Raw genomic sequence first — 13,888 nt, 5'->3', positions numbered from 1 at the left:
GATCTAATCTATTATTAATTGATTTCTAAATTTTTACTCAGTTGTATATAGTATTTGTATTCTATTTTTATCTTATTGTATATTTATTTTATTCTACTGTATATAGTATTTTATTTTATTCTATTCTGTACAGCTGTGTACTGTATTTATTCTTATTGTATTCTAATTTTTGCCTCATAACTTTTGCACTGTCCACTCCTGCTGTGACAAAACAAATTTCCCACGTGTGGGACTAATAAAGGTTATCTTATCTTATCTTATCTTATCTTAATTAATCGGCAACTATTTTGATAATTGATTGATCGGTTTGAGTAATTATTTTAGAAAAAGAAGTCCAAATTCTCTGGTTTCAGCTTCATAAATGTGAATGGTTTCTGGTTTCTTTACTCCTCTATGACAGCAAACTGAATATGTTTGACATTTGAGGTCATCATATTGGGCTCTGAGAAACATTGACATTTTTCACCATTTTCTGACATTTTCTGGACCAAACAACTAATCAGATAATCGAGAAAATTGTTAGTTGCAGCCCTATTTTGTGTTACTCTCATGTATAAGTATGATTACTTAAAACATTTATATTGATTCTGATCTACCAGGATGGTGGCGGGGATATTACCAATGAAGTGATGAAGATTGTAACCAGAGGTGCCACAACGTCTGATCCAGCCAACGCAAGGATCATACTTGAAGGAACAGAAGTCCTAGCAGACCTGGATGTACCCAGAGCCTGTGCCTTGCTAATGGGGCTGATATATGCACTCAACCTCAGCTACCCAAAAGAACTGAAAAACACTTTTGAAGTGTTTCAAAAGATATTCCTCGAGCTGGATGATCTGAAAGCCAGTCCTAAGGTAATGTCACTAAAAAGTAAACTGTTGTACTAAAAAAATGTGAAGAGTGAGGCTATCCTCAAATTAAATGGGAAATGTTCCACTGTTGTTTGCAATGTGTTGTTACATACTGTACAGTAGGCAGTAGGTGTAAAGTTGAGCGTTGAGCATTAAGTACACCTAGTTCAAAATAATGCACTTTAAAAGGATAGCTCGGGTCTTTTGAAGTGAGGCTGTATATGAGGTACATATGTATAGTGAGTGTATTACACACAGTAGATGGCAGTCAGTAAGCTCCACCTACGGAGAAGCAGACGGGGCCACCGGCATGCAAGATGAGCCTCCATCCTAATAAAACTGATGTCAGTTTAAATGTACATTATATCAAGAATATGTTTACTGCTTTATTTTGCTATCAGACAGCCTTTTCTGTGAGGAAAGAGAAGTTCTACTGCTTGTTGTTTCAATCGCTCTGGCCCACCAGCGTCCATGGACAAAAACAGCAATTTTACCTGACAGCACACAGGAGTTGCTGGTCTCCTGCTGCCTTGATCAGTAAGTGTAATTGTGTTATTTGGTGACTTTGGTGTTAGTTCGGGTTAGTTCAGATTTACCAAAGTCACACAAACAAACTGAGCCTATCGTGCGTGTCGGTGGCAGGAATGTGCTGACTGCTGTCTACTGTGTGTAATACACTCACAATGTACTTCATACTTAAAAAAACCTAAACTATCACTTTAACACAAACAAACTTGAATCAGAGCATGACTGTCAAAATGTTCAGTCTTTTTGAGACAGATTTACAGGGGTGTTTTATGTCATTTATTTTATGGAGGCAACAATTTTGTCTGCTATTGAAATGTCAATGAGTCTGGAATGGTGGACTGGTGTTCTAATAAACAGTTTGATCATAAAACTGGAATTTCAATGCGTAATTTATTGTATAATTGTAAGTTATAAGTTATTGTAAGTTATTAGTACTCAAAAAAATTAAGGTAACAATTTGCATGGATATTTCTGAGTAGAATAAAAGTAAAAAAATAAGTTTTAATAACTAAATGGAGTAATTTTTAAACAATTAAAATTAAGTTGGTTCAACTTAATTAAGCTTGTAGAGGACAAAGTAAATCATGTTGTTTGTACGTAAGGAATAGAGTTTGCCTAACTAAAGAACTCTTGTGGCATTTACGCTATAGTGGCTAAGCTGAAGTAACTTAAAAAGATCCATGCAAATTGTTACCTTAATTTTTTTACGTTAAGCCAGCAGATCTTTTTTTAGAGTGTAGTTATAGAATATTCACAACATACTTCATACCGTGTACATTATAACATACCATAATAGACCCATTTCTGGAATATTTGTATTACTACATAAATAAATGGGATACACTGAATACTTACCTCAATACTACCAAGCTTTCTCCTAGGCCGTTACCAGTCTGATGCTCTTTTGGCTGAAACCTTTTAGTCTGATGCCAGTTAGTCAGATGTCTGATGGGTCTTTTAATGAAACGTGACGCTTTTTTTGTTTGTCGCCTACTTCTGAGACACGTTTAAAAGACAACAAAACACTTAATGAATGCAGCTATTAGTTTGAGTTTTGCAAAACTTTCCTTGCAAGAAGTGTTGCCAAAGTCAAAAGTCAATGTGTGAATTTGTGATTTATGAGGTAGTAAAAAGGGAAATAAAAATTATTAATATTCAAATCACAAGTTTGCAGCTCTCAGTATATTTGTGAAAGTATCAACCTAGACATTTGTGAATATTTTTTTCAGTAACTGCAAATTAAAATAAAACAAACACACAAGCATGTAAAATATGTTTAAAAGTAAAAGTTTCAAAATATAAGTTCGCATTTCTTTCTTTCTTTTTTTTATTCTGCAAGCTCCCACATTTTACAAACGTATTTCCATTCATAGAAATAAGACAAGAGATTACTGCTGCCGTTAGTCTTGGGATTCTCAGACCGGTAAAATAAATATTTTAATTCCAGTTAATTACTTTATCGCTGGATGTGCTACTGTGCTGCGCTTAAAACATGCTATTACCACACATAGTAAATAAACAAATCAGTCAAACGTGGCGCTTCTGGTCGATTTTAAACCGAAAGTCTGAACATAACCTGCTCCTGAGTTATGAGCGTACTCGTCCGAAGGTCTTGCTGGCAGTTTGCGTTTTAACCTAATAGCTATAGTTATTTTTCTTCTTCTTATCATTATTATTATTATTATTTGTTTTGGAAACTTACTAAATTCGTCTAAATGTAGCCTTAATGAAACAACGTCATTTTAAACGCGAAAAAGGCCAATTTGTGCCCATGCAGTCAGAAGCGTGTTTGATAAGACGGATTACAAGCTACAAGAGGGGTTTAAACTAAAGTTTCTGCGCCTAACTGCAGCTTGGACTGTGCTCAGTCAGACAATCTCTTCAAATATACTCTGTAATCTACTTTGCGTATCTTTATTCAGGAAGCCTTCCTTTTTCCCGATCTCCCATACGTAAAAGTGGACCTACGTACCTGCGGGTCCGCAACTCTTCTGCTGTCGCTTTCCAACGACGGAGCCCCCACATCTGTCGGCGTGTTAGACTTACAGGGAAACAGTTGTGTTTTGGGCGTGGCTTTTAGGACATTTCTTTAAACAACATAAACACCAAAAAGTTTTCCAGTTTGACAGGTTGCATTTCCATGCGTAAGACCGCCGCTGGAGTTTAAATTGTGAGACGTTTCCGCCAAACTCCGCATAATAAGGAAAATTGCGCTCCTTTTGCTCCCACTGGACTCTTTAATAATTTTTCTTTGTATCTGACATCAGACATGCCCCATATTTGTACTGCTTTTCTTCTTTTCTTTACAGAGCTTTGTATGCTTGCAGTGCCATTCAAAACGGCAAAACCGAAAATATGGTCAGGACTTTAACGCACTTAGATTGACACGTTTTGCTTGCTTGATCTCAGCAAGCATAACACGTTCTGAGTGGAAGAAATAATACAAAAAATACCGTGGCGACTTCTGCTTTTCTGTTTGTTTGTTTGTTTTGTTTTAATTTCACATAGTTCTACAAGTAAACTAATCAACTAATTCCTATAGTGTGGTAGTGAGGATAAAAATTGAAAACACTGTTGGTGAACTGCAAGAGTAGAATAGATACTTAAATGTGATGCCCTATCTTCTCTTTAACTGCATTTTGTTGCCCTGTACCTGTGACATGTGCAATGACAATAAAGTTGAATTCTATTCTATTCTAATGATGGTGCCCAGAGACAAATTATATTTCATTTAAACTTGCTTTAAACGCTTAGAGGCAAGACTTTGTTTATTTCATTTTGAACTTAATTATGTCAAACTTTGAGAAGTGTTGTTTTATTCTAATTTCATTTTGATTCTCAGCTCGATAATTCCAGAGTTAATTCCTGACATAAAATGTCGGTTTCATTGTGTTAGATGTAATTTAAGCTTAAGAAAAACAAAGAACAACTTTATGAAGAAAAACACAATATTGTGCAGTAATATCAACAGTTGATTTATTGAATTGGAAAACTCACAATTGAGCCATGTAAGAAACAGATTAAAAAAACCTCAGTGAGACAGTTGAAAGCTATTGTTGTGGTGCTGCTCCCAACCTAGCAACAGGGGGGAAGTGGACCCCAGCCACAGCTGTGCCTAGAGGCCAAATCTGCTCTTTACCAATGTCACGTAGTGGGTCACATCCAATAGGGGAGAGGAGGATTTGGTCTTGGTGCATTAACACCTCTCTGGCAACAGGCATCTATAGCCAAATGTCAAAAAATTGTGGTGGAGGCGGTGCGTCGATTGGAGGAAACAGCCATGTATGCCATAGCTGTAGCGCTGGCCAAGCAGGATTGCTGGATGAATTGGGAGAGTGCTGAAAAGAGGAAACTCCCATGGAGTGAAATCTGTGGAATGGAGGCTCATAGGCTAAGTTTCATCATTCCAGCCACATATGATGTGCTGCCTTCCCCGATAAATCTGCAGCTGTGGTTTGGAAAAGGCCCATCTTGTCCCCAGCAACGCTCAAGCACATCTTGGTTGGTTGCAGGACAAGCCTTACTCAAGGCAGATACAGATGGAGACACAACCAGGTCCTCAGGTGTCTAGCTGAGAAAGCTGAGTGCAAGAGGAAATCCATCAAATGGCCTGTATTTGTTAGCGTTTTACTTAGTCCTTAAGGACCCCAAAGCGCTTTATACTACATTCAGTCATTCACACACTGGTGATGGTAAGCTACATAGTAGCCACAGCTGCCCTGGGGCGCACTGACAGAGGCGAGGCTGCTGGACACTGGTGTCACCGGGCCCTCTGACCACCACCAGTAGGCAACGGGTGAAGTGTCTTGCCCAACAACAACAACCTTTATTTATAGAGCACATTAAAAGCCTTAGGCATACCAAAGTGCTTTACAAAAAACAATAAAATAATACAGTTAAGAGCAAAATAATACAGTTAAGAGCATTAATATCAAATATAATAAGAACAGCAGACAATGTTCACAGTAGAAAGCCACTAATAAAATGGACTGCAGCAGATAGATTATAGCAGACCCAGTGCCGCATGATAGAGAACACCAAGAATGAAGGAATAGTAAAAAGTTAATGCAATAGGTCGCAGTTAACAGTCAGCATTTAACGGGTAGAGAAGGCAAGTTCAAAAAGATACGTTTTAAGGCGTGCTTTAAAAGAAAAAATAGAATCAGACTCCCGAATGCCAATCGGGAGGCTGTTCCATAACTCAGGTGCAGCAAAGGCAAACGATCGATCGCCTCTAGATTTCAACTGAGATCTGGGCTGAACTAACAATAACTGCGAGGATGACCTTAAAGCCCTGGCAGGGACATAAGGGTTTAAAAGTTCCTTAAGATAGGTTGGCGCAGTATTATTGATAATTTTAAAAGTAAGCAGCAAAATTTTAAATTGAATACGGTATTTGATAGGCAGCCAATGCAGCTCAGCAAGAACCGGAGTAATATGGTCAAACTTCTTGGTTTTAGTTAGAATACGTGCCGCAGCATTCTGAACTGTCTGTAATCTATGTAGAAGGGTAACATGGAGACCAGAATAGAGTGAGTTACAGTAATCTAGTCTTGACGTTACAAAAGCATGAATGAGCTTTTCTAAGTCATTATACGGGATATAGTGTCTGGCCCTGGAGATGAGACGAAGCTGATAAAAACTAGATCTGACAACAGCAGACACCTGTTTATCAAGTTTAAAGGAGCTGTCAAACAAGACACCCAGATTCCTGACAGTATCAGAGAAAGAACTAGTAAGAAAGCCAAAGGCATCTTGAAGTTTGGCGCGAAGGGCATTACTGCCAAAAATCATGATTTCAGTCTTTTTTTCATTGAGAATAAGAGTATTTGCCAACAGCCATTTCTTGACCTCACTCATGCACTCACGAAAGTTATTTAAAGATAAAGCGAGATCATCATGTAACTCAAAATAAATCTGGATGTCATCCGCATAATAGTGAAAAGCAATGTGGTATTTCTCAAAGATAGCGCTTAAAGGAAGCATATACAGTGAGAAAAGGGTCGGGCCTAACACAGAACCCTGGGGGACACCACAGCAAACAGGTACAGGGGAAGAGGAAGATGAGGCCAGATGTACCGAAGAAAGCCGATTGGAGAGGTAAGATTTGAACCAGTCCAAGGCAGTGCCCTTAATGCCAACAGAGTGCTCTAATCTTGCGACTAGGATGTTATGGTCAACCATATCAAATGCAGATGAAAGATCCAATAGAACTAAAACAGAAGGACGACCATTATCAGCCATAAGTAAAAGATCATTAAAAACACGAAGCAGCGCTGATTCAGTGCTATGATGTTGTTTAAAGGCTGATTGGAATTTATCATTTATATTATTCTCGTCCAGGTAGGTCTGCAGTTGAAGTAGAACCACCTTCTCAAGGATTTTAGCCAAGAAAGGAAGCTTGGAAATCGGTCTATAGTTGGCAAAATCACTATGATCCAGGTTATTTTTCTTTAAAACGGGTTGAATAAATGCATGTTTAAGAACTGAAGGTACATAACCAGAAAGCAAGGAGAGGTTCAATATAGACAATAGACAGGGTCCAATTACATTAAAACAATCCTTGACTATACGAGATGGAAGAACATCATGTACACAATTAGTATTGTTTAGTTTCTCAGTTATACGCTTCAGGGTGGGAAGTGAAATTAATTCAAATTGATGTAAGGCAGCAGAACAGTCAGAATTAGACATACTGTCAGTCACCAAAGGAAGCGTAGATCTAAGAGATAAAACTTTATCTAGAAAGTAGTTTGAAAATTTTTCACAGAGACCTGGGGAGCACGAGAGTGGCATAGAGGGACGAGGATTCACCACTGAGTTAAAAATTTTAAATAGGATGCGAGGATTGTCACCATTAGAAGTAATAATCTTAGCGAAGAAGGCTGCTTTAGCCATTCTGGCAGCAGATTGGAATTTCGAGCGGCTAATACGTAAAATGTCATATGATGACTGGAGTCTATCATTCCTCCACCTCCTCTCATCGCGCCTGCACAAACGCCGTAGAACACGGACAGAGTCGTTTAACCAGCATTGCGAGTAGGTTCTGGGGCGTTTGTGTTTGATAGGTGCAACAGTGTTAAGAATCGAGGAACATGTAGTTAAAAAAGTATTGGTAAAATTCTCAAGTGTGTGTGGGATAAAACGCAACAAGGACGCAACAACCGTGACTGTTGGAGCCGGGGCTCGAACCGGGACCTTCCGATTACAAGACGAACTGTCAAACCTTGAGCCACGATCGCCCAACCTTTCGTGAACCAAGAGGAGCGTTAGTATCCATCAACATTTGTCTGGGAGGTATACAAGCCGAGGACTAGCCCTTCAACCCTGGACCTGAGCCTCCTGAAGGTTGCCGGGGATTGGCAGATGCAAGTGGACTGACATCACTTGGGCACCTAAGGCAGTCAGCTCTGCGACCTGTGGTCTAACTCCCAAAAACTTTCATATGTCATTGATCTGACGGTACCGTGGGAGGATGCAATTGAGGACGTGTTTGCGGTATGCCAATTTGGCAGCTGAGGCAGAGGACAGAGGTAGGAAGATCGAGGTGCACCTGGTGGAAGTGGGGTGCAGGGGCTTTGTTGCCAGTACAACAGCAAAACTGCTTAGAGAGTCTGGAGTCAGAGGACGGGCACAACAGCAGGCTATGAGAGAATTAGCTAACACTGCTGAGCGGACCAATCACTGGCTATGGCTAAATAGGGCTGACATCACTTAGGCACCTAAGGCAGTCAGCTAACCGAGAGACACAAGAAGTGAGGCTCTTTAAATATTCAATAGTTAAGTATTACTTTTCGTTTTGCAGTGAATTGATAGAAGAAATTAAATTGTAGAAAATTAAAAAAGAAGAAAGTAGAAGAGAAAAAACAGTTTAACATTAATCAGTGACACACTCCAAGGCCTGATCAACCCTGACAGGGCGTCCTTTGATGAGGGTACACAGCAAATCCAGCATGTCCAAATTAACACTGTCGGATTTGATTTCAACACTATTAAAGTGTCTATATGGGTCCACACCAGAGAGTGTTAATTTAACTCTTTTTGGAGAGTTGGTACGTTAACTCTGATTTAGTGTTAAACACCAAATCTGTCTGGAGTTGATAATTTAACACTTGGTGTTAAGAGTTTATATATTAACTCTCAAAGAGTATTTTAGTTTAACTACGTAAGAATTATCTTCTAATTCATTCTAAAAAGCGGGAATTTTACTGTTCTGAACTTCTAGAAATTTCTTTTGGAAATAAACATTTACTAAAAAGACGCAATGGTTCTTGAAAAACATTTATTCTGAACTGTGCACCACAATTTCAAAACATTTTCTGAAAGATGTAACAGTGTACATGTTCTCACTTTCATTAGAATTTTGTTTATCAAAAGGTCTGACATAGGTGAGCTGGTAAATGCAAATAACAGCATTCTCATCACTTATTTCTTCAATACAATATGCATGTCCTTCATTCATCCCTTTGTGGAACTCCAACGCACTTCTGCTCTCCCCCATATTCCATCTTCACAAGCATATCCTGTGTGGAGATTGAATAAAAATTAGTTGACACTAATTAATGGCACAAATAATCCAGTAACAATTGCAGCACAGTTAAAAAAAAAAAGGAATCTTCTTTGAGCCATTACTTGTGTAAAGTATTTTCCCAGAAGACAAGGACACAGGCAACAGGTAATACTGAACTAAATGCAAACCTCAACCTTTTTAATTTTTACCTAAACCGTGTGCACAAAACTCTGGAGGGATCTATGCTAACGTAGAATCCAGTCAGGACGTCAGCTACTGCTGTTTGCTCGTTTTTTCTTTATGGGCGATCGTTTTCAGGCTTCAAGTAGCACCATTATACCAACATTTCACATTCTAGACATTGTTTTAGGTGTATTTGACCAAAAGTTTGACTGAAAATTCACATGCAAGCTTTTTTCAAGGCTGTGGTATTTGCCCGCAAACAATACCTTTCAGCTAGCTAAAACAGAATATTATGCTATCAGCGAGCAACATGGCTAATGCCTTCCACACAGCTTTGTCTCAACTCCAAAGAGCCACAGAAGTAAAAGCTAATAGAAATAATTGAAACAATCTTTGAAAAAATGACTTACCAAGCATGGCAAACAACTCAAATATGTAGAGCAAAATGTTCTGAAACGGCTTCACTTCAGCTTCGATTGGAGCCTATGGTGCTGGGGGCGGAGTCTGTGAATTTACTCTATTGGTGTCATGGCCCCTCTAGGAGTTCAGAGTTAAGAGGTCAAGAGTTAATGTTTCCATTGTAACACGTCCAGATTTGACATAGAAACACTCATTTTTAACACTCGATTTTAACTACTATCATTTTACACCTCAGAGTTACATTAAAAGAATGTGATTCTACTTAGAGTAAAATTAACTCTACTTTTGCAAGAAGACTATTAACACCAAAACATTTAACACTTTTGAATTTGCTGTGTATCTAGTGATAATGGCTGAAACACCCAATAAATTCAAGGTCCACTACTGATGATTTTAATATAACCAAGATCAGATTTTGAATCCCTAAACCTAACCAAGGAAAGTAAAAAGAAACTAAAAAAAAATGGCAGAATAGCTTGTGATAAAAGACCGAAACACCCTGTGAAGTGGAGGCACACAACGATGTATCTTGCAGGTAAAGTTTCCAGGCTGCCTTCCTCATAGTAGCCATCCCTCAAGACTTTCTCCACTTGAAGCAATGCATTGTCAGGGATTGTAACATCTTGCATTTTTATTGAATTCTGCTTAACCACTGAAAAATGCAATCTTTTAAATCATGAAAATGAATATTTATAAACAATTGAGGATAACACAATGCTAATAACATTGATCTAAAAAAATTGTGGTGTGATGGAAATGAATGTGAACGTTAAATTAAATAAAATTAAACAATTAAATAAATAAAGATCTTTAAATAAAGATGTTTTATGCATAATAAAATATTTGTGGGGCTTAAACTGCTATTTTCTACAATTGATATCTGATGATTGTAAAGCTATAACTCTTTAAATCTCTTTCAAATTGTTGACAGCCCAGTACAATTCAAATTGTCCAGAAAAAGATAGTCTATTTGTCATGGTTTACGAGACAATGATGCAGGAGAGAGTGTTTCAAACTGAGAATGAGCCTTTATTGCAGCTGTAAGAATTACCAAAACCCCAAACTGGGGTCAGCTAAACATGAAACTAGAAACTAGAAACTCTCGAGGCCTGGAGTTCCCTACCCCTGCTCTAAAGTAAAACAGGAAATACAAGACAGAAAACCACAGTTCCCAGAATAAAACCAAAAACACAAAACACTGGGTCGCAGACCCAGGACTGTGACACTAATAGACTTAACAGGTACTAAAATGTGATAGCATATTGTCAGACTGCATGCCACTGATTGGCTGGACAGTGGTGTTATTTGATGGCTCACGAGAGTGTCTCTTTCACAAAAAATTGAAAGACCATTTTTGAAACCTGGCAACGAGGGAAATGGGCACAAAAAACGCCACTGTGGTCTGTTCTGACTGAAAGCCACAGACCGAGCAGCAGGTATATTCTTTTCTCAACGTCCACCTTTGTTGTAACGTTCATGTCATATACTAATCATGTCACGGGATGTTCTGCAGTGTTGCTATGACAACAACCACACACATTAGGTGGTACTTGATTGTAATGGAAAACCTGTTGATCCAAGCCAATCTGTGCAAGTCGATCTGAGTGGGTACTAATGGAAAAGTGCTTAAAGAGCTGTGAGGAGGATGTGTGTCTGCTTGTCCAGAGGCAGAAGACCAGGACGTTTCCAGGACCTGATGGTGTGCCCCGCTTGTGCTTGAATGTCTCCGAAGTTGTCTCTGAAGTTCCTCTGCTGATTCAAATGCTCCAATATCATTTCTGTCCCAAAGAAGTCCACCATTACATAATTAAATAACTACAGGACTGCTGCCATGATGTTTGTGGTCATGAAGTCTTTTGAAAGACTGGAGTTGAGCCACATGAAGGACACGTCCTCATTTTAGGAGTGACAGCGTTTTAGTAGGTAGAGGTGAATGCTTGGACATGAATTGAGCTGCGGTTTGGGGAAGGCCTCGAAGGGATCTGCCGACGGCTCCCGGGCCTGGCAGATCCCCATGTACTAAATAGAAGTGAAGAAGTTAAAGAATTGATAACAAGGAGGGAGGAAGGGTGGGGAACGTAAACGAGAATGAACAGTTGCAGAACTGGGGGAATCTATATAGGTGGCAACCGGAAGGAGTGTGTTTGGAGGCGTGGTCCCGCTCCTGAAATTCAGATACATAATCTCCAAAAAAACCCAGCTGCTTGTTTAAGTGAAAATAAATTGATGGGTTTTTTTGCACTAATAAAGTTGTGGAGTTGTAAAGTATTTTGTCTCGCATCCACTATATCATCAGTTATATCGTTATTGCAAATTTTCAAATATATATCGAGATGAATATTTTTGGCCATATTGCCCTGCCCTATCCATGAGTTCATCATTAAGATGGCCACAAATGACCATGTGCTTGGTGAATACCTCAGACAGAAACCCATGATAAAAGAGGAACAAAGAGAAGAACCATTATGTAAGGACAGGTCCCTGGACGGTATGTACCACTGGCAGATAGAGGAAGTGGCTGATATCCAAACATCGTACCCATGGCTGGGCAAAGCAAGACTAAAAGACAGAACAGAGGCACTAATCATGGCAGACAGGGACAAGCTTTTAGCACAAGATCAATAGAGGCTGGAGTTTACCATACCACGCAAGGCCCCAGGTGCAGGCTGTGTAAAGATTCTCCTGAGACGATCCAGAACATAACAGGAGGCAGGGCATTCATGGATTTTTTGGCATGAAGAGAGCAAAGTAAACCAGCGTCAAACTTTTTACTTGTGTGCACAAACTTGGCATAATAAAGATAACTCTGATTCTGTTCAAAAATTCATAGACCTTGTGGAAAGGGTCCCAGAAGATTTTAAGCTCTTATAACTGGATGGGTGAAGCGGCATCATGTTAAACCCTTTGGATTCAGAATGAGGTTTCACTCAAGTTCATATGAGTGTGAAGGCAGTTGAGCAAATACTTTTGGCAATATACTGTCCTTCATGATCACAGTGTGGCATGGGTCACAGCCAGTGGAACAAACCTCCCCTCAGACTATCTGCTTTTCATAAGGAAAAACATTTTCATACTGACAATTTAATTCAGAGCAGTGTTTTTTATCACTTTTTCATGTTATGAATTCTGCACTAAAGCCCAGAATAGCCTTTTTCTGCAAACTCTTAAAAAAGGACAGGTCGCTGCACGCCTGGAAAAACCTGTTTGTACAGTAACTGAGGCTTTATGAGAGTGAAACAGAACTCTCTCTCTTTCTTTGCTGTTGTTTGTTTGTTTTGGTTTGTGAACATCTGTTAAGTTGTTTTAATAATTGGGCTAGATGCTTCATTGTAAATAAATCAAGTGAAAACTTGTCTCGTCTCTCAATAAACCGGTTTGCTGTCATGAAAATTCCATTGCTAAGTTTCTAGTCAAAACAAAACTTCTATAACTAAAAAATGAAATAAAAACAATACGCATTTGACTTTCCTACCGATTTTAATAAGAGAGAAACAAAACTGTTTAACAAACAAGGCTTATCATTAAAAAAAAAAACTGCTACTACACATTCTATGTTTACAGTTCTGTATTATACACAGAAATGTCAACAATCAGAAATTTACAAACTAACAAGAACATCAGATTCAGAATACCTGAATTATTACACTAACTTTCCACTTCCACAGATATTTCAAATGAAAATGGCCAGAGCAAATTCTTGACACACTCATGCTCTTGGATTAATTTTGTGGGCTGGTTTTTCCAGGGAAGGTCCATCATTGTTCCAAATTCTCCATTTGTGGAAAAATGCTCTCAGTGTGGTTTACCAGATTTGGACTTTTGGCTTACTTAACAATTAAATTAATTAACTGATTTAAGAAGTTGGGATTACTTTTCTACACAAGATCAGGTAGGTTTGGATAGTGTTTTTTCCCCTTATTAAATGAGATCAAAATTTAAAAACTGTATTTTATATTTACTTGAGTTATCTTTGTGTAATATTAAAATGAGTTTGATGAGCTGAAACATCTAATAGAGATGAAAAAAAAAGAAGAAACATCAGGAAAGGGCAAAGGGTTTTTTTTTAGAGCACTGTATTAGGTCTTTTTAATATGTGCAACTCTGTTGATTTTCTTTACTCATTTCAGTTATTACCAGCAAAATAGTTGCATGTTTAATCATCTGGGAATTTACCCAGATGTATTTATTTATTTAGATGGAGATCTTGACCCCCCCCCCCCCTCCCCTCAATTTTCAGCACAAAGTTACGGCCATGTAGAGTGGGAAGCTTTGATAAAATATTGGGTAAAAAGTTTACCCATTTGTTAGAGTTGAACATCAGCCTCAGAAGAAGCCAGATTATGCTTCACAAACTGCTATTTTCAGCTAGACTGTGACCTAATCAGATATCACTGGA

General features: G+C 38.5%; 1 protein-coding gene across 2 annotated transcripts in view; it reads right to left on the bottom strand.

The window, feature by feature from the left end:
* LOC113036813 (lysophosphatidic acid receptor 6-like) overlaps positions 1 to 13,888 on the bottom strand; it is a 30,244-nt gene that overhangs the window by 12,261 nt on the left and 4,095 nt on the right. Inside the window, exon 1 of one of the 2 annotated variants that reach the window (XM_026193329.1) lies at positions 3,352 to 3,442. The exons of the other annotated variant lie outside the window; for it this stretch is intronic. The gene's annotated coding sequence lies outside the window, so the exon portion shown is untranslated. Of the gene's footprint in view, positions 1 to 3,351; positions 3,443 to 13,888 lie in introns of those variants that run through there. 2 annotated transcript variants of the gene reach the window in all.

The sequence above is a fragment of the Astatotilapia calliptera genome, chromosome 14, assembly GCF_900246225.1.
Source record: "Astatotilapia calliptera chromosome 14, fAstCal1.2, whole genome shotgun sequence".
Taxonomy (NCBI): Eukaryota; Metazoa; Chordata; class Actinopteri; order Cichliformes; family Cichlidae; genus Astatotilapia; species Astatotilapia calliptera.
Note: the sequence above shows the minus strand (reverse complement) of the source record. Positions and strands in the feature narration are given on the sequence as shown.